At 44.8% G+C, this 12,934-nt stretch overlaps 1 long non-coding RNA gene and 74 other non-coding genes across 75 annotated transcripts in view; all 75 read right to left on the reverse strand.

The window, feature by feature from the left end:
- LOC149632686 (uncharacterized) overlaps positions 1-12,934 on the reverse strand; it is a 356,891-nt gene that overhangs the window by 164,942 nt on the left and 179,015 nt on the right. The window lies entirely within an intron of this gene.
- On the reverse strand, positions 47-128 carry TRNAL-UAG (transfer RNA leucine (anticodon UAG)). Its single transcript has one exon. It is a non-coding gene; the product is annotated as a tRNA-Leu (tRNA).
- Positions 198-279, reverse strand: TRNAL-UAG (transfer RNA leucine (anticodon UAG)). The gene has a single exon. It is a non-coding gene; the product is annotated as a tRNA-Leu (tRNA).
- Positions 350-431, reverse strand: TRNAL-UAG (transfer RNA leucine (anticodon UAG)). The gene has a single exon. It is a non-coding gene; the product is annotated as a tRNA-Leu (tRNA).
- On the reverse strand, positions 502-583 carry TRNAL-UAG (transfer RNA leucine (anticodon UAG)). Its single transcript has one exon. It is a non-coding gene; the product is annotated as a tRNA-Leu (tRNA).
- Positions 654-735, reverse strand: TRNAL-UAG (transfer RNA leucine (anticodon UAG)). Its single transcript has one exon. It is a non-coding gene; the product is annotated as a tRNA-Leu (tRNA).
- On the reverse strand, positions 806-887 carry TRNAL-UAG (transfer RNA leucine (anticodon UAG)). Its single transcript has one exon. It is a non-coding gene; the product is annotated as a tRNA-Leu (tRNA).
- On the reverse strand, positions 957-1,038 carry TRNAL-UAG (transfer RNA leucine (anticodon UAG)). Its single transcript has one exon. It is a non-coding gene; the product is annotated as a tRNA-Leu (tRNA).
- On the reverse strand, positions 1,108-1,189 carry TRNAL-UAG (transfer RNA leucine (anticodon UAG)). The gene has a single exon. It is a non-coding gene; the product is annotated as a tRNA-Leu (tRNA).
- Positions 1,260-1,341, reverse strand: TRNAL-UAG (transfer RNA leucine (anticodon UAG)). The gene has a single exon. It is a non-coding gene; the product is annotated as a tRNA-Leu (tRNA).
- On the reverse strand, positions 1,412-1,493 carry TRNAL-UAG (transfer RNA leucine (anticodon UAG)). The gene has a single exon. It is a non-coding gene; the product is annotated as a tRNA-Leu (tRNA).
- Positions 1,564-1,645, reverse strand: TRNAL-UAG (transfer RNA leucine (anticodon UAG)). Its single transcript has one exon. It is a non-coding gene; the product is annotated as a tRNA-Leu (tRNA).
- TRNAL-UAG (transfer RNA leucine (anticodon UAG)) lies at positions 1,715-1,796 on the reverse strand. The gene has a single exon. It is a non-coding gene; the product is annotated as a tRNA-Leu (tRNA).
- TRNAL-UAG (transfer RNA leucine (anticodon UAG)) lies at positions 1,866-1,947 on the reverse strand. Its single transcript has one exon. It is a non-coding gene; the product is annotated as a tRNA-Leu (tRNA).
- TRNAL-UAG (transfer RNA leucine (anticodon UAG)) lies at positions 2,018-2,099 on the reverse strand. Its single transcript has one exon. It is a non-coding gene; the product is annotated as a tRNA-Leu (tRNA).
- TRNAL-UAG (transfer RNA leucine (anticodon UAG)) lies at positions 2,170-2,251 on the reverse strand. Its single transcript has one exon. It is a non-coding gene; the product is annotated as a tRNA-Leu (tRNA).
- TRNAL-UAG (transfer RNA leucine (anticodon UAG)) lies at positions 2,322-2,403 on the reverse strand. Its single transcript has one exon. It is a non-coding gene; the product is annotated as a tRNA-Leu (tRNA).
- TRNAL-UAG (transfer RNA leucine (anticodon UAG)) lies at positions 2,474-2,555 on the reverse strand. The gene has a single exon. It is a non-coding gene; the product is annotated as a tRNA-Leu (tRNA).
- Positions 2,625-2,706, reverse strand: TRNAL-UAG (transfer RNA leucine (anticodon UAG)). Its single transcript has one exon. It is a non-coding gene; the product is annotated as a tRNA-Leu (tRNA).
- On the reverse strand, positions 2,776-2,857 carry TRNAL-UAG (transfer RNA leucine (anticodon UAG)). Its single transcript has one exon. It is a non-coding gene; the product is annotated as a tRNA-Leu (tRNA).
- Positions 2,928-3,009, reverse strand: TRNAL-UAG (transfer RNA leucine (anticodon UAG)). Its single transcript has one exon. It is a non-coding gene; the product is annotated as a tRNA-Leu (tRNA).
- On the reverse strand, positions 3,080-3,161 carry TRNAL-UAG (transfer RNA leucine (anticodon UAG)). The gene has a single exon. It is a non-coding gene; the product is annotated as a tRNA-Leu (tRNA).
- On the reverse strand, positions 3,384-3,465 carry TRNAL-UAG (transfer RNA leucine (anticodon UAG)). The gene has a single exon. It is a non-coding gene; the product is annotated as a tRNA-Leu (tRNA).
- Positions 3,536-3,617, reverse strand: TRNAL-UAG (transfer RNA leucine (anticodon UAG)). The gene has a single exon. It is a non-coding gene; the product is annotated as a tRNA-Leu (tRNA).
- Positions 3,688-3,769, reverse strand: TRNAL-UAG (transfer RNA leucine (anticodon UAG)). Its single transcript has one exon. It is a non-coding gene; the product is annotated as a tRNA-Leu (tRNA).
- On the reverse strand, positions 3,839-3,920 carry TRNAL-UAG (transfer RNA leucine (anticodon UAG)). The gene has a single exon. It is a non-coding gene; the product is annotated as a tRNA-Leu (tRNA).
- TRNAL-UAG (transfer RNA leucine (anticodon UAG)) lies at positions 3,991-4,072 on the reverse strand. The gene has a single exon. It is a non-coding gene; the product is annotated as a tRNA-Leu (tRNA).
- TRNAL-UAG (transfer RNA leucine (anticodon UAG)) lies at positions 4,143-4,224 on the reverse strand. Its single transcript has one exon. It is a non-coding gene; the product is annotated as a tRNA-Leu (tRNA).
- On the reverse strand, positions 4,294-4,375 carry TRNAL-UAG (transfer RNA leucine (anticodon UAG)). The gene has a single exon. It is a non-coding gene; the product is annotated as a tRNA-Leu (tRNA).
- On the reverse strand, positions 4,446-4,527 carry TRNAL-UAG (transfer RNA leucine (anticodon UAG)). The gene has a single exon. It is a non-coding gene; the product is annotated as a tRNA-Leu (tRNA).
- On the reverse strand, positions 4,598-4,679 carry TRNAL-UAG (transfer RNA leucine (anticodon UAG)). The gene has a single exon. It is a non-coding gene; the product is annotated as a tRNA-Leu (tRNA).
- TRNAL-UAG (transfer RNA leucine (anticodon UAG)) lies at positions 4,902-4,983 on the reverse strand. Its single transcript has one exon. It is a non-coding gene; the product is annotated as a tRNA-Leu (tRNA).
- Positions 5,054-5,135, reverse strand: TRNAL-UAG (transfer RNA leucine (anticodon UAG)). The gene has a single exon. It is a non-coding gene; the product is annotated as a tRNA-Leu (tRNA).
- On the reverse strand, positions 5,206-5,287 carry TRNAL-UAG (transfer RNA leucine (anticodon UAG)). The gene has a single exon. It is a non-coding gene; the product is annotated as a tRNA-Leu (tRNA).
- Positions 5,357-5,438, reverse strand: TRNAL-UAG (transfer RNA leucine (anticodon UAG)). Its single transcript has one exon. It is a non-coding gene; the product is annotated as a tRNA-Leu (tRNA).
- On the reverse strand, positions 5,509-5,590 carry TRNAL-UAG (transfer RNA leucine (anticodon UAG)). Its single transcript has one exon. It is a non-coding gene; the product is annotated as a tRNA-Leu (tRNA).
- Positions 5,661-5,742, reverse strand: TRNAL-UAG (transfer RNA leucine (anticodon UAG)). The gene has a single exon. It is a non-coding gene; the product is annotated as a tRNA-Leu (tRNA).
- Positions 5,965-6,046, reverse strand: TRNAL-UAG (transfer RNA leucine (anticodon UAG)). Its single transcript has one exon. It is a non-coding gene; the product is annotated as a tRNA-Leu (tRNA).
- TRNAL-UAG (transfer RNA leucine (anticodon UAG)) lies at positions 6,117-6,198 on the reverse strand. Its single transcript has one exon. It is a non-coding gene; the product is annotated as a tRNA-Leu (tRNA).
- Positions 6,269-6,350, reverse strand: TRNAL-UAG (transfer RNA leucine (anticodon UAG)). The gene has a single exon. It is a non-coding gene; the product is annotated as a tRNA-Leu (tRNA).
- Positions 6,421-6,502, reverse strand: TRNAL-UAG (transfer RNA leucine (anticodon UAG)). Its single transcript has one exon. It is a non-coding gene; the product is annotated as a tRNA-Leu (tRNA).
- On the reverse strand, positions 6,573-6,654 carry TRNAL-UAG (transfer RNA leucine (anticodon UAG)). The gene has a single exon. It is a non-coding gene; the product is annotated as a tRNA-Leu (tRNA).
- Positions 6,725-6,806, reverse strand: TRNAL-UAG (transfer RNA leucine (anticodon UAG)). Its single transcript has one exon. It is a non-coding gene; the product is annotated as a tRNA-Leu (tRNA).
- On the reverse strand, positions 6,876-6,957 carry TRNAL-UAG (transfer RNA leucine (anticodon UAG)). The gene has a single exon. It is a non-coding gene; the product is annotated as a tRNA-Leu (tRNA).
- TRNAL-UAG (transfer RNA leucine (anticodon UAG)) lies at positions 7,027-7,108 on the reverse strand. The gene has a single exon. It is a non-coding gene; the product is annotated as a tRNA-Leu (tRNA).
- Positions 7,179-7,260, reverse strand: TRNAL-UAG (transfer RNA leucine (anticodon UAG)). The gene has a single exon. It is a non-coding gene; the product is annotated as a tRNA-Leu (tRNA).
- Positions 7,331-7,412, reverse strand: TRNAL-UAG (transfer RNA leucine (anticodon UAG)). Its single transcript has one exon. It is a non-coding gene; the product is annotated as a tRNA-Leu (tRNA).
- TRNAL-UAG (transfer RNA leucine (anticodon UAG)) lies at positions 7,483-7,564 on the reverse strand. The gene has a single exon. It is a non-coding gene; the product is annotated as a tRNA-Leu (tRNA).
- Positions 7,635-7,716, reverse strand: TRNAL-UAG (transfer RNA leucine (anticodon UAG)). The gene has a single exon. It is a non-coding gene; the product is annotated as a tRNA-Leu (tRNA).
- Positions 7,786-7,867, reverse strand: TRNAL-UAG (transfer RNA leucine (anticodon UAG)). Its single transcript has one exon. It is a non-coding gene; the product is annotated as a tRNA-Leu (tRNA).
- Positions 7,937-8,018, reverse strand: TRNAL-UAG (transfer RNA leucine (anticodon UAG)). Its single transcript has one exon. It is a non-coding gene; the product is annotated as a tRNA-Leu (tRNA).
- Positions 8,089-8,170, reverse strand: TRNAL-UAG (transfer RNA leucine (anticodon UAG)). The gene has a single exon. It is a non-coding gene; the product is annotated as a tRNA-Leu (tRNA).
- On the reverse strand, positions 8,241-8,322 carry TRNAL-UAG (transfer RNA leucine (anticodon UAG)). The gene has a single exon. It is a non-coding gene; the product is annotated as a tRNA-Leu (tRNA).
- Positions 8,393-8,474, reverse strand: TRNAL-UAG (transfer RNA leucine (anticodon UAG)). The gene has a single exon. It is a non-coding gene; the product is annotated as a tRNA-Leu (tRNA).
- On the reverse strand, positions 8,545-8,626 carry TRNAL-UAG (transfer RNA leucine (anticodon UAG)). The gene has a single exon. It is a non-coding gene; the product is annotated as a tRNA-Leu (tRNA).
- Positions 8,696-8,777, reverse strand: TRNAL-UAG (transfer RNA leucine (anticodon UAG)). The gene has a single exon. It is a non-coding gene; the product is annotated as a tRNA-Leu (tRNA).
- Positions 8,847-8,928, reverse strand: TRNAL-UAG (transfer RNA leucine (anticodon UAG)). Its single transcript has one exon. It is a non-coding gene; the product is annotated as a tRNA-Leu (tRNA).
- On the reverse strand, positions 8,999-9,080 carry TRNAL-UAG (transfer RNA leucine (anticodon UAG)). The gene has a single exon. It is a non-coding gene; the product is annotated as a tRNA-Leu (tRNA).
- TRNAL-UAG (transfer RNA leucine (anticodon UAG)) lies at positions 9,151-9,232 on the reverse strand. The gene has a single exon. It is a non-coding gene; the product is annotated as a tRNA-Leu (tRNA).
- Positions 9,455-9,536, reverse strand: TRNAL-UAG (transfer RNA leucine (anticodon UAG)). The gene has a single exon. It is a non-coding gene; the product is annotated as a tRNA-Leu (tRNA).
- On the reverse strand, positions 9,607-9,688 carry TRNAL-UAG (transfer RNA leucine (anticodon UAG)). Its single transcript has one exon. It is a non-coding gene; the product is annotated as a tRNA-Leu (tRNA).
- TRNAL-UAG (transfer RNA leucine (anticodon UAG)) lies at positions 9,911-9,992 on the reverse strand. Its single transcript has one exon. It is a non-coding gene; the product is annotated as a tRNA-Leu (tRNA).
- Positions 10,214-10,295, reverse strand: TRNAL-UAG (transfer RNA leucine (anticodon UAG)). The gene has a single exon. It is a non-coding gene; the product is annotated as a tRNA-Leu (tRNA).
- TRNAL-UAG (transfer RNA leucine (anticodon UAG)) lies at positions 10,366-10,447 on the reverse strand. The gene has a single exon. It is a non-coding gene; the product is annotated as a tRNA-Leu (tRNA).
- TRNAL-UAG (transfer RNA leucine (anticodon UAG)) lies at positions 10,518-10,599 on the reverse strand. The gene has a single exon. It is a non-coding gene; the product is annotated as a tRNA-Leu (tRNA).
- Positions 10,670-10,751, reverse strand: TRNAL-UAG (transfer RNA leucine (anticodon UAG)). Its single transcript has one exon. It is a non-coding gene; the product is annotated as a tRNA-Leu (tRNA).
- Positions 10,821-10,902, reverse strand: TRNAL-UAG (transfer RNA leucine (anticodon UAG)). The gene has a single exon. It is a non-coding gene; the product is annotated as a tRNA-Leu (tRNA).
- TRNAL-UAG (transfer RNA leucine (anticodon UAG)) lies at positions 10,973-11,054 on the reverse strand. The gene has a single exon. It is a non-coding gene; the product is annotated as a tRNA-Leu (tRNA).
- On the reverse strand, positions 11,125-11,206 carry TRNAL-UAG (transfer RNA leucine (anticodon UAG)). The gene has a single exon. It is a non-coding gene; the product is annotated as a tRNA-Leu (tRNA).
- TRNAL-UAG (transfer RNA leucine (anticodon UAG)) lies at positions 11,429-11,510 on the reverse strand. Its single transcript has one exon. It is a non-coding gene; the product is annotated as a tRNA-Leu (tRNA).
- TRNAL-UAG (transfer RNA leucine (anticodon UAG)) lies at positions 11,581-11,662 on the reverse strand. Its single transcript has one exon. It is a non-coding gene; the product is annotated as a tRNA-Leu (tRNA).
- Positions 12,187-12,268, reverse strand: TRNAL-UAG (transfer RNA leucine (anticodon UAG)). Its single transcript has one exon. It is a non-coding gene; the product is annotated as a tRNA-Leu (tRNA).
- TRNAL-UAG (transfer RNA leucine (anticodon UAG)) lies at positions 12,339-12,420 on the reverse strand. Its single transcript has one exon. It is a non-coding gene; the product is annotated as a tRNA-Leu (tRNA).
- Positions 12,642-12,723, reverse strand: TRNAL-UAG (transfer RNA leucine (anticodon UAG)). The gene has a single exon. It is a non-coding gene; the product is annotated as a tRNA-Leu (tRNA).
- On the reverse strand, positions 12,794-12,875 carry TRNAL-UAG (transfer RNA leucine (anticodon UAG)). Its single transcript has one exon. It is a non-coding gene; the product is annotated as a tRNA-Leu (tRNA).

Below are 12,934 nucleotides of genomic sequence, written 5' to 3' on the forward strand. Positions count from 1 at the left end.
TATAAAGCAAAAGCTTCATATTATTAATCTTAGAAAACAAAATTGCTGATAGAGGTGGGATTCGAACCCACGCCACTGAAGAGTCTGGTGCCTAAAACCAGCGCCTCAGACCACTCGGCCACTCTACCTCACAGCAATAGCAAACTCAGTCTATAAAGCAAAAGCTTCATATTATTAATCTTAGAAAACAAAATTGCTGATAGAGGTGGGATTCAAACCCACGCCCCCGAAGAGACTGGTGCCTAAAACCAGCGCCTTAGACCACTCGGCCACTCTACCTGAAAGCAACAGCAAACTCAGTCTATTAAGCAAAAGCTTCATATTATTAATCTTAGAAAACAAAATAGGCTGATAGAAGTGGGATTCGAACCCACGCCCCCGAAGAGACTGGTGCCTAAAACCAGCGCCTTAGACCACTCGGCCACTCTACCTGAAAGCAATAGCAAACTCAGTCTATTAAGCAAAAGCTTCATATTATTAATCTTAGAAAACAAAATAGCCTGATAGAGGTGGGATTCGAACCCACGCCCCCCAAGAGACTGGTGCCTAAAACCAGCGCCTTAGACCACTCGGCCACACTACCTGGAAACAAAGGTCACCTCAGACTAATAAGAAAGAGCTTCATATTATTAACCCTAGAAAACAAAATAGGCTGATAGAGGTGGGATTCGAATCCACGCCCCTGAAGAGACTGGTGCCTAAAACCAGCGCCTTAGACCGCTCGGCCACTCTACCTAGAAACAAACGTCACCTCAGACTAATAAGAAAGAGCTTCATATTATTAATAGTAGAAAACAAAATAGGCTGATAGAGGTGGGATTCGAACCCACGCCACTGAAGAGTCTGGTGCCTAAAACCAGCGCCTCAGACCACTCGGCCACTCTACCTCACAGCAATAGCAAACTCAGTCTTTAAAGCAAAAGCTTCATATTATTAATCTTAGAAAACAAAATTGCTGATAGAGGTGGGATTCGAACCCACGCCACTGAAGAGTCTGGTGCCTAAAACCAGCGCCTCAGACCACTCGGCCACTCTACCTCACAGCAATAGCAAACTCAGTCTATAAAGCAAAAGCTTCATATTATTAATCTTAGAAAACAAAATGGCTGATAGAGGTGGGATTCGAACCCACGCCCCCGAAGAGACTGGTGCCTAAAAGCAGCGCCTTAGACCACTCGGCCACTCTACCTGAAAGCAATAGCAAACTCAGTCTATTAAGCAAAAGCTTCATATTATTAATCTTGGAAAACAAAATAGGCTGATAGAGGTGGGATTCGAACCCACGCCCCCCAAGAGACTGGTGCCTAAAACCAGCGCCTTAGACCACTCGGCCACACTACCTGGAAACAAAGGTCACCTCAGACTAATAAGAAAGAGCTTCATATTATTAATCCTAGAAAACAAAATAGGCTGATAGAGGTGGGATTCGAATCCACGCCCCTGAAGAGACTGGTGCCTAAAACCAGCGCCTTAGACCGCTCGGCCACTCTACCTAGAAACAAACGTCACCTCAGACTTATAAGAAAGAGCTTCATATTATTAATCCTAGAAAACAAAATAGGCTGATAGAGGTGGGATTCGAACCCATGCCACTGAAGAGTCTGGTGCCTAAAACCAGCGCCTCAGACCACTCGGCCACTCTACCTCACAGCAATAGCAAACTCAGTCTATAAAGCAAAAGCTTCATATTATTAATCTTAGAAAACAAAATTGCTGATAGAGGTGGGATTCGAACCCACGCCACTGAAGAGTCTGGTGCCTAAAACCAGCGCCTCAGACCACTCGGCCACTCTACCTCACAGCAATAGCAAACTCAGTCTATAAAGCAAAAGCTTCATATTATTAATCTTAGAAAACAAAATTGCTGATAGAGGTGGGATTCAAACCCACGCCCCCGAAGAGACTGGTGCCTAAAACCAGCGCCTTAGACCACTCGGCCACTCTACCTGAAAGCAACAGCAAACTCAGTCTATTAAGCAAAAGCTTCATATTATTAATCTTAGAAAACAAAATAGGCTGATAGAAGTGGGATTCGAACCCACGCGCCCGAAGAGACTGGTGCCTAAAACCAGCGCCTTAGACCACTCGGCCACTCTACCTGAAAGCAATAGCAAACTCAGTCTATTAAGCAAAAGCTTCATATTATTAATCTTAGAAAACAAAATAGCCTGATAGAGGTGGGATTCGAACCCACGCCCCCCAAGAGACTGGTGCCTAAAACCAGCGCCTTAGACCACTCGGCCACACTACCTGGAAACAAAGGTCACCTCAGACTAATAAGAAAGAGCTTCATATTATTAATCCTAGAAAACAAAATAGGCTGATAGAGGTGGGATTCGAATCCACGCCCCTGAAGAGACTGGTGCCTAAAACCAGCGCCTTAGACCGCTCGGCCACTCTACCTAGAAACAAACGTCACCTCAGACTAATAAGAAAGAGCTTCATATTATTAATAGTAGAAAACAAAATAGGCTGATAGAGGTGGGATTCGAACCCACGCCACTGAAGAGTCTGGTGCCTAAAACCAGCGCCTCAGACCACTCGGCCACTCTACCTCACAGCAATAGCAAACTCAGTCTTTAAAGCAAAAGCTTCATATTATTAATCTTAGAAAACAAAATTGCTGATAGAGGTGGGATTCGAACCCACGCCACTGAAGAGTCTGGTGCCTAAAACCAGCGCCTCAGACCACTCGGCCACTCTACCTCACAGCAATAGCAAACTCAGTCTATAAAGCAAAAGCTTCATATTATTAATCTTAGAAAACAAAATTGCTGATAGAGGTGGGATTCGAACCCACGCCCCCGAAGAGACTGGTGCCTAAAACCAGCGCCTTAGACCACTCGGCCACTCTACCTGAAAGCAACAGCAAACTCAGTCTATTAAGCAAAAGCTTCATATTATTAATCTTAGAAAACAAAATAGGCTGATAGAGGTGGGATTCGAACACACGCCCCCGAAGAGACTGGTGCCTATAACCAGCGCCTTAGACCACTCGGCCACTCTACCTGAAAGCAACAGCAAACTCAGTCTATTAAGCAAAAGCTTCATATTATTAATCTTAGCAAACAAAATAGGCTGATAGAGGTGGGATTCGAACCCACGCCCCCGAAGAGACTGGTGCCTAAAACCAGCGCCTTAGACCACTCGGCCACTCTACCTAGAAACAAACGTCACCTCAGACTAATAAGCAAAAGATTCATATTATTAATGTTAGAAAACAAAATCGACTGATAGAGGTGGGATTCGAACCCACGCCCCCGAAGAGACTGGTGCCTTAAAACAGCGTTTTAGACCACTCGGCCACTCTACCTGAAAGCAATAGCAAACTCAGTCTATTAAGCAAAAGCTTCATATTATTAATCTTAGAAAACAAAATAGGCTGATAGATGTGGGATTCGAACCCACGCCCCCGAAGAGACTGGTGCCTAAAACCAGCGCCTTAGACCACTCGGCCACTCTACCTAGAAACAAACGTCACCTCAGACTAATAAGCAAATGGTTCATATTATTAATCGAAGAAAACAAAACAAGCTGATAGAGGTGGGATTCGAACCCACGCCCCCGAAGAGACTGGTGCCTAAAACCAGCGCCTTAGACCACTCGGCCACTCTACCTGAAAGCAATAGCAAACTCAGTCTATTAAGCAAAAGCTTCATATTATTAGTCTTAGAAAACAAAATAGGCTGATAGAAGTGGGATTCGAACCCACGCCCCCGAAGAGACTGGTGCCTAAAACCAGCGCCTTAGACCACTCGGCCACTCTACCTCACAGCAATAGCAAACTCAGTCTATAAAGCAAAAGCTTCATATTATTAATCTTAGAAAACAAAATTGCTGATAGAGGTGGGATTCGAACCCACGCCCCCGAAGAGACTGGTGCCTAAAACCAGCGCCTTAGACCACTCGGCCACTCTACCTGAAAGCAACAGCAAACTCAGTCTATTAAGCAAAAGCTTCATATTATTAATCTTAGAAAACAAAATAGGCTGATAGAGGTGGGATTCGAACACACGCCCCCGAAGAGACTGGTGCCTAAAATCAGCGCCTTAGACCACTCGGCCACTCTACCTGAAAGCAACAGCAAACTCAGTCTATTAAGCAAAAGCTTCATATTATTAGTCTTAGAAAACAAAATAGGCTGATAGAAGTGGGATTCGAACCCACGCCCCCGAAGAGACTGGTGCCTAAAACCAGCGCCTTAGACCACTCGGCCACTCTACCTCACAGCAATAGCAAACTCAGTCTATAAAGCAAAAGCTTCATATTATTAATCTTAGAAAACAAAATTGCTGATAGAGGTGGGATTCGAACCCACGCCCCCGAAGAGACTGGTGCCTAAAACCAGCGCCTTAGACCACTCGGCCACTCTACCTGAAAGCAACAGCAAACTCAGTCTATTAAGCAAAAGCTTCATATTATTAATCTTAGAAAACAAAATAGGCTGATAGAGGTGGGATTCGAACACACGCCCCCGAAGAGACTGGTGCCTAAAATCAGCGCCTTAGACCACTCGGCCACTCTACCTGAAAGCAACAGCAAACTCAGTCTATTAAGCAAAAGCTTCATATTATTAATCTTAGAAAACAAAATAGGCTGATAGAGGTGGGATTCGAACCCACGCCCCCGAAGAGACTGGTGCCTAAAACCAGCGCCTTAGACCACTCGGCCACTCTACCTAGAAACAAACGTCACCTCAGACTAATAAGCAAAAGATTCATATTATTAATGTTAGAAAACAAAATCGACTGATAGAGGTGGGATTCGAACCCACGCCCCCGAAGAGACTGGTGCCTTAAAACAGCGTTTTAGACCACTCGGCCACTCTACCTGAAAGCAATAGCAAACTCAGTCTATTAAGCAAAAGCTTCATATTATTAATCTTAGAAAACAAAATAGGCTGATAGAAGTGGGATTCGAACCCACGCCCCCGAAGAGACTGGTGCCTAAAACCAGCGCCTTAGACCACTCGGCCACTCTACCTAGAAACAAACGTCACCTCAGACTAATAAGCAAATGGTTCATATTATTAATCGAAGAAAACAAAACAAGCTGATAGAGGTGGGATTCGAACCCACGCCCCCGAAGAGACTGGTGCCTAAAACCAGCGCCTTAGACCACTCGGCCACTCTACCTGAAAGCAATAGCAAACTCAGTCTATTAAGCAAAAGCTTCATATTATTAGTCTTAGAAAACAAAATAGGCTGATAGAAGTGGGATTCGAACCCACGCCCCCGAAGAGACTGGTGCCTAAAACCAGCGCCTTAGACCACTCGGCCACTCTACCTCACAGCAATAGCAAACTCAGTCTATAAAGCAAAAGCTTCATATTATTAATCTTAGAAAACAAAATTGCTGATAGAGGTGGGATTCGAACCCACGCCCCCGAAGAGACTGGTGCCTAAAACCAGCGCCTTAGACCACTCGGCCACTCTACCTGAAAGCAACAGCAAACTCAGTCTATTAAGCAAAAGCTTCATATTATTAATCTTAGAAAACAAAATAGGCTGATAGAGGTGGGATTCGAACACACGCCCCCGAAGAGACTGGTGCCTAAAATCAGCGCCTTAGACCACTCGGCCACTCTACCTGAAAGCAACAGCAAACTCAGTCTCTTAAGCAAAAGCTTCATATTATTAATCTTAGAAAACAAAATAGGCTGATAGAGGTGGGATTCGAACCCACGCCCCCGAAGAGACTGGTGCCTAAAACCAGCGCCTTAGACCACTCGGCCACTCTACCTAGAAACAAACGTCACCTCAGACTAATAAGCAAAAGATTCATATTATTAATGTTAGAAAACAAAATCGACTGATAGAGGTGGGATTCGAACCCACGCCCCCGAAGAGACTGGTGCCTTAAAACAGCGTTTTAGACCACTCGGCCACTCTACCTGAAAGCAATAGCAAACTCAGTCTATTAAGCAAAAGCTTCATATTATTAATCTTAGAAAACAAAATAGGCTGATAGATGTGGGATTCGAACCCACGCCCCCGAAGAGACTGGTGCCTAAAACCAGCGCCTTAGACCACTCGGCCACTCTACCTAGAAACAAACGTCACCTCAGACTAATAAGCAAATGGTTCATATTATTAATCGAAGAAAACAAAACAAGCTGATAGAGGTGGGATTCGAACCCACGCCCCCGAAGAGACTGGTGCCTAAAACCAGCGCCTTAGACCACTCGGCCACTCTACCTGAAAGCAATAGCAAACTCAGTCTATTAAGCAAAAGCTTCATATTATTAGTCTTAGAAAACAAAATAGGCTGATAGAAGTGGGATTCGAACCCACGCCCCCGAAGAGACTGGTGCCTAAAACCAGCGCCTTAGACCACTCGGCCACTCTACCTGAAAGCAATAGCAAACTCAGTCTATTAAGCAAAAGCTTCATATTATTAATCTTAGAAAACAAAATAGGCTGATAGAGGTGGGATTCGAACCCACGCCCCCCAAGAGACTGGTGCCTAAAACCAGCGCCTTAGACCACTCGGCCACACTACCTGGAAACAAAGGTCACCTCAGACTAATAAGAAAGAGCTTCATATTATTAATCCTAGAAAACAAAATAGGCTGATAGAGGTGGGATTCGAATCCACGCCCCTGATGAGACTGGTGCCTAAAACCAGCGCCTTAGACCGCTCGGCCACTCTACCTAGAAACAAACGTCACCTCAGACTAATAAGAAAGAGCTTCATATTATTAATCCTAGAAAACAAAATAGGCTGATAGAGGTGGGATTCGAACCCACGCCACTGAAGAGTCTGGTGCCTAAAACCAGCGCCTCAGACCACTCGGCCACTCTACCTCACAGCAATAGCAAACTCAGTCTATAAAGCAAAAGCTTCATATTATTAATCTTAGAAAACAAAATTGCTGATAGAGGTGGGATTCGAACCCACGCCACTGAAGAGTCTGGTGCCTAAAACCAGCGCCTCAGACCACTCGGCCACTCTACCTCACAGCAATAGCAAACTCAGTCTATAAAGCAAAAGCTTCATATTATTAATCTTAGAAAACAAAATTGCTGATAGAGGTGGGATTCGAACCCACGCCCCCGAAGAGACTGGTGCCTAAAACCAGCGCCTTAGACCACTCGGCCACTCTACCTGAAAGCAACAGCAAACTCAGTCTATTAAGCAAAAGCTTCATATTATTAATCTTAGAAAACAAAATAGGCTGATAGAAGTGGGATTCGAACCCACGCCCCCGAAGAGACTGGTGCCTAAAACCAGCGCCTTAGACCACTCGGCCACTCTACCTGAAAGCAATAGCAAACTCAGTCTATTAAGCAAAAGCTTCATATTATTAATCTTAGAAAACAAAATAGGCTGATAGAGGTGGGATTCGAACCCACGCCCCCCAAGAGACTGGTGCCTAAAACCAGCGCCTTAGACCACTCGGCCACACTACCTGGAAACAAAGGTCACCTCAGACTAATAAGAAAGAGCTTCATATTATTAATCCTAGAAAACAAAATAGGCTGATAGAGGTGGGATTCGAATCCACGCCCCTGAAGAGACTGGTGCCTAAAACCAGCGCCTTAGACCGCTCGGCCACTCTACCTAGAAACAAACGTCACCTCAGACTAATAAGAAAGAGCTTCATATTATTAATCCTAGAAAACAAAATAGGCTGATAGAGGTGGGATTCGAACCCACGCCACTGAAGAGTCTGGTGCCTAAAACCAGCGCCTCAGACCACTCGGCCACTCTACCTCACAGCAATAGCAAACTCAGTCTATAAAGCAAAAGCTTCATATTATTAATCTTAGAAAACAAAATTGCTGATAGAGGTGGGATTCGAACCCACGCCACTGAAGAGTCTGGTGCCTAAAACCAGCGCCTCAGACCACTCGGCCACTCTACCTCACAGCAATAGCAAACTCAGTCTATAAAGCAAAAGCTTCATATTATTATTCTTAGAAAACAAAATTGCTGATAGAGGTGGGATTCGAACCCACGCCCCCGAAGAGACTGGTGCCTAAAACCAGCGCCTTAGACCACTCGGCCACTCTACCTGAAAGCAACAGCAAACTCAGTCTATTAAGCAAAAGCTTCATATTATTAATCTTAGAAAACAAAATAGGCTGATAGAAGTGGGATTCGAACCCACGCCCCCGAAGAGACTGGTGCCTAAAACCAGCGCCTTAGACCACTCGGCCACTCTACCTGAAAGCAATAGCAAACTCAGTCTATTAAGCAAAAGCTTCATATTATTAATCTTAGAAAACAAAATAGGCTGATAGAGGTGGGATTCGAACCCACGCCCCCCAAGAGACTGGTGCCTAAAACCAGCGCCTTAGACCACTCGGCCACACTACCTGGAAACAAAGGTCACCTCAGACTAATAAGAAAGAGCTTCATATTATTAATCCTAGAAAACAAAATAGGCTGATAGAGGTGGGATTCGAATCCACGCCCCTGAAGAGACTGGTGCCTAAAACCAGCGCCTTAGACCGCTCGGCCACTCTACCTAGAAACAAACGTCACCTCAGACTAATAAGAAAGAGCTTCATATTATTAATCCTAGAAAACAAAATAGGCTGATAGAGGTGGGATTCGAACCCACGCCACTGAAGAGTCTGGTGCCTAAAACCAGCGCCTCAGACCACTCGGCCACTCTACCTCACAGCAATAGCAAACTCAGTCTATAAAGCAAAAGCTTCATATTATTAATCTTAGAAAACAAAATTGCTGATAGAGGTGGGATTCGAACCCACGCCACTGAAGAGTCTGGTGCCTAAAACCAGCGCCTCAGACCACTCGGCCACTCTACCTCACAGCAATAGCAAACTCAGTCTATAAAGCAAAAGCTTCATATTACTAATCTTAGAAAACAAAATTGCTGATAGAGGTGGGATTCGAACCCACGCCCCTGAAGAGACTGGTGCCTAAAACCAGCGCCTTAGACCACTCGGCCACTCTACCTGAAAGCAACAGCAAACTCAGTCTATTAAGCAAAAGCTTCATATTATTAATCTTAGAAAACAAAATAGGCTGATAGAGGTGGGATTCGAACCCACGCCCCCGAAGAGACTGGTGCCTAAAACCAGCGCCTTAGACCACTCGGCCACTCTACCTGAAAGCAACACCAAACTCAGTCTATTAAGCAAAAGCTTCATATTATTAATCTTAGAAAACAAAATAGGCTGATAGAGGTGGGATTCGAACCCACGCCCCCGAAGAGACTGGTGCCTAAAACCAGCGCCTTAGACCACTCGGCCACTCTACCTAGAAACAAACGTCACCTCAGACTAATAAGCAAAAGATTCATATTATTAATGTTAGAAAACAAAATCGACTGATAGAGGTGGGATTCGAACCCACGCCCCCGAAGAGACTGGTGCCTTAAAACAGCGTTTTAGACCACTCGGCCACTCTACCTGAAAGCAATAGCAAACTCAGTCTATTAAGCAAAAGCTTCATATTATTAATCTTAGAAAACAAAATAGGCTGATAGATGTGGGATTCGAACCCACGCCCCCGAAGAGACTGGTGCCTAAAACCAGCGCCTTTGACCACTCGGCCACTCTACCTAGAAACAAACGTCACCTCAGACTAATAAGCAAATGGTTCATATTATTAATCGAAGAAAACAAAACAAGCTGATAGAGGTGGGATTCGAACCCACGCCCCCGAAGAGACTGGTGCCTAAAACCAGCGCCTTAGACCACTCGGCCACTCTACCTGAAAGCAATAGCAAACTCAGTCTATTAAGCAAAAGCTTCATATTATTAGTCTTAGAAAACAAAATAGGCTGATAGAGGTGGGTTTCGAATCCACGCCCCCGAAGAGACTGGTGCCTTAAAACAGCGTGTTAGACCACTCGGCCACTCTACCTGAGAGCAATAGCAAACTCAGTCTATTAAGCAAAAGCTTCATATTATTAATCTTAGAAAACAAAATAGGCTGATAGAGGTGGGATTCGAACCCACGCCCCCGAAGAGACTGGTGCCTAAAACCAGCGCCTTAGACCACTCGGCCACTCTACCTGGAAACCAAGGTCACCTCAGACTAACAAGAAAGAGCTTCATATTATTAATCCTAGAAAACAAAATAAGCTGATAGAGGTGGGATTCGAACCCACGCCACTGAAGAGTCTGGTGCTTAAAACCAGCGCCTCAGACCACTCGGCCACTCTACCTCACAGCAATAGCAAACTCAGTCTATAAAGCAAAAGCTTCATATTATTAATCTTAGAAAACAAAATGGCTGATAGAGGTGGGATTCGAACCCACGCCCCCGAAGAGACTGGTGCCTAAAAGCAGCGCCTTAGACCACTCGGCCACTCTACCTGAAAGCAATAGCAAACTCAGTCTATTAAGCAAAAGCTTCATATTATTAATCTTAGAAAACAAAATAGGCTGATAGAGGTGGGATTCGAACCCACGCCCCCCAAGAGACTGGTGCCTAAAACCAGCGCCTTAGACCATTCGGCCACACTACCTGGAAACAAAGGTCACCTCAGTTTAATAAGAAAGAGCTTCATATTATTAATCCTAGAAAACAAAATAGGCTGATAGAGGTGGGATTCGAATCCACGCCCCTGAAGAGACTGGTGCCTAAAACCAGCGCCTTAGACCGCTCGGCCACTCTACCTAGAAACAAACGTCACCTCAGACTAATAAGAAAGAGCTTCATATTATTAATCCTAGAAAACAAAATAGGCTGATAGAGGTGGGATTCGAACCCACGCCACTGAAGAGTCTGGTGCCTAAAACCAGCGCCTCAGACCACTCGGCCACTCTACCTCACAGCAATAGCAAACTCAGTCTATAAAGCAAAAGCTTCATATTATTAATCTTAGAAAACAAAATTGCTGATAGAGGTGGGATTCGAACCCACGCCCCCGAAGAGACTGGTGCCTAAAACCAGCGCCTTAGACCACTCGGCCACTCTACCTGAAAGCAACAGCAAACTCAGTCTATTAAGCAAAAGCTTCATATTATTAATCTTAGAAAACAAAATAGGCTGATGGAAGTGGGATTCGAACCCACGCCCCCGAAGAGACTGGTGCCTAAAACCAGCGCCTTAGACCACTCGGCCACTCTACCTGAAAGCAACAGCAAACTCAGTCTATTAAGCAAAAGCTTCATATTATTAATCTTAGAAAACAAAATAGGCTGATAGAGGTGGGATTCGAACCCACGCCCCCGAAGAGACTGGTGCCTAAAACCAGCGCCTTAGACCACTCGGCCACTCTACCTAGAAACAAACGTCACCTCAGACTAATAAGCAAAAGATTCATATTATTAATGTTAGAAAACAAAATCGACTGATAGAGGTGGGATTCGAACCCACGCCCCCGAAGAGACTGGTGCCTTAAAACAGCGTTTTAGACCACTCGGCCACTCTACCTGAAAGCAATAGCAAACTCAGTCTATTAAGCAAAAGCTTCATATTATTAATCTTAGAAAACAAAATAGGCTGATAGATGTGGGATTCGAACCCACGCCCCCGAAGAGACTAGTGCCTAAAACCAGCGCCTTAGACCACTCGGCCACTCTACCTAGAAACAAACGTCACCTCAGACTAATAAGCAAATGGTTCATATTATTAATCGAAGAAAACAAAACAAGCTGATAGAGGTGGGATTCGAACCCACGCCCCCGAAGAGACTGGTGCCTAAAACCAGCGCCTTAGACCACTCGGCCACTCTACCTGAAAGCAATAGCAAACTCAGTCTATTAAGCAAAAGCTTCATATTATTAGTCTTAGAAAACAAAATAGGCTGATAGAGGTGGGTTTCGAATCCACGCCCCCGAAGAGACTGGTGCCTTAAAACAGCGTGTTAGACCACTCGGCCACTCTACCTGAGAGCAATAGCAAACTAAGTCTATTAAGCAAAGGCTTCATATTTTTAATCTTAGAAAACAAAATAGGCTGATAGAGGTAGGTTTCGAATCCACGCCCCCGAAGAGACTGGTGCTTAAAACCAGCGCCTTAGACCACTCGGCCACTCTACCTGGAAACAAAGGTCACCTCAGACTAATAAGAAAGAGCTTCATATTATTAATCCTAGAAAACAAAATATGCTGATAGAGGTGGGATTCGAACCCACGCCACTGAAGAGTCTGGTGCTTAAAACCAGCGCCTCAGACCACTCGGCCACTCTACCTCACAGCAATAGCAAACTCAGTCTATAAAGCAAAAGCTTCATATTATTAATCTTAGAAATAAAATGGCTGATAGAGGTGGGATTCGAACCCACGCCCCCGAAGAGACTGGTGCCTAAAAGCGGCGCCTTAGACCACTCGGCCACTCTACCTGAAAGCAATAGCAAACTCAGTCTATTAAGCAAAAGCTTCATATTATTAATCTTAGAAAACAAAATAGGCTGATAGAGGTGGGATTCGAACCCACGCCCCCGAAGAGACTGGTGCCTAAAACCAGCGCCTTGGACCACTCGGCCACTCTACCTGGAAACAAAGGTCACCTCAGACTAATAAGAAAGAGCTTCATATTATTAATCCTAGAAAACAAAATATGCTGATAGAGGTGGGATTCGAACCCACGCCACTGAAGAGTCTGGTGCTTAAAACCAGCGCCTCAGACCACTCGGCCACTCTACCTCACAGTAATAGCAAACTCAGTCTATAAAGCAAAAGCTTCATATTATTAATTTTAGAAAACAAAATGGCTGATAGAGGTGGGATTCGAACCCACGCCCCCGAAGAGACTGGTGCCTAAAAGCAGCGCCTAAGACCACTCGGCCACTCTACCTAGAAACAAACGTCACCTCAGACTAATAAGCAAATGGTTCATATTATTAATCGAAGAAAACGAAACAAGCTGATAGAGGTGGGATTCGAACCCACGCCCCCGAAGAGACTGGTGCCTAAAACCAGCGCCTTAGACCACTCGGCCACTCTACCTGAAAGCAATAGCAAACTCAGTCTATTAAGCAAAAGCTTCATATTATTAGTCTTAGAAA

Source organism: Phalangium opilio, unplaced genomic scaffold, assembly GCF_054372755.1.
Source record: "Phalangium opilio isolate 3A_F unplaced genomic scaffold, DU_Popi_V2 ptg000098l_1, whole genome shotgun sequence".
NCBI classification, from domain to species: Eukaryota; Metazoa; Arthropoda; class Arachnida; order Opiliones; family Phalangiidae; genus Phalangium; species Phalangium opilio.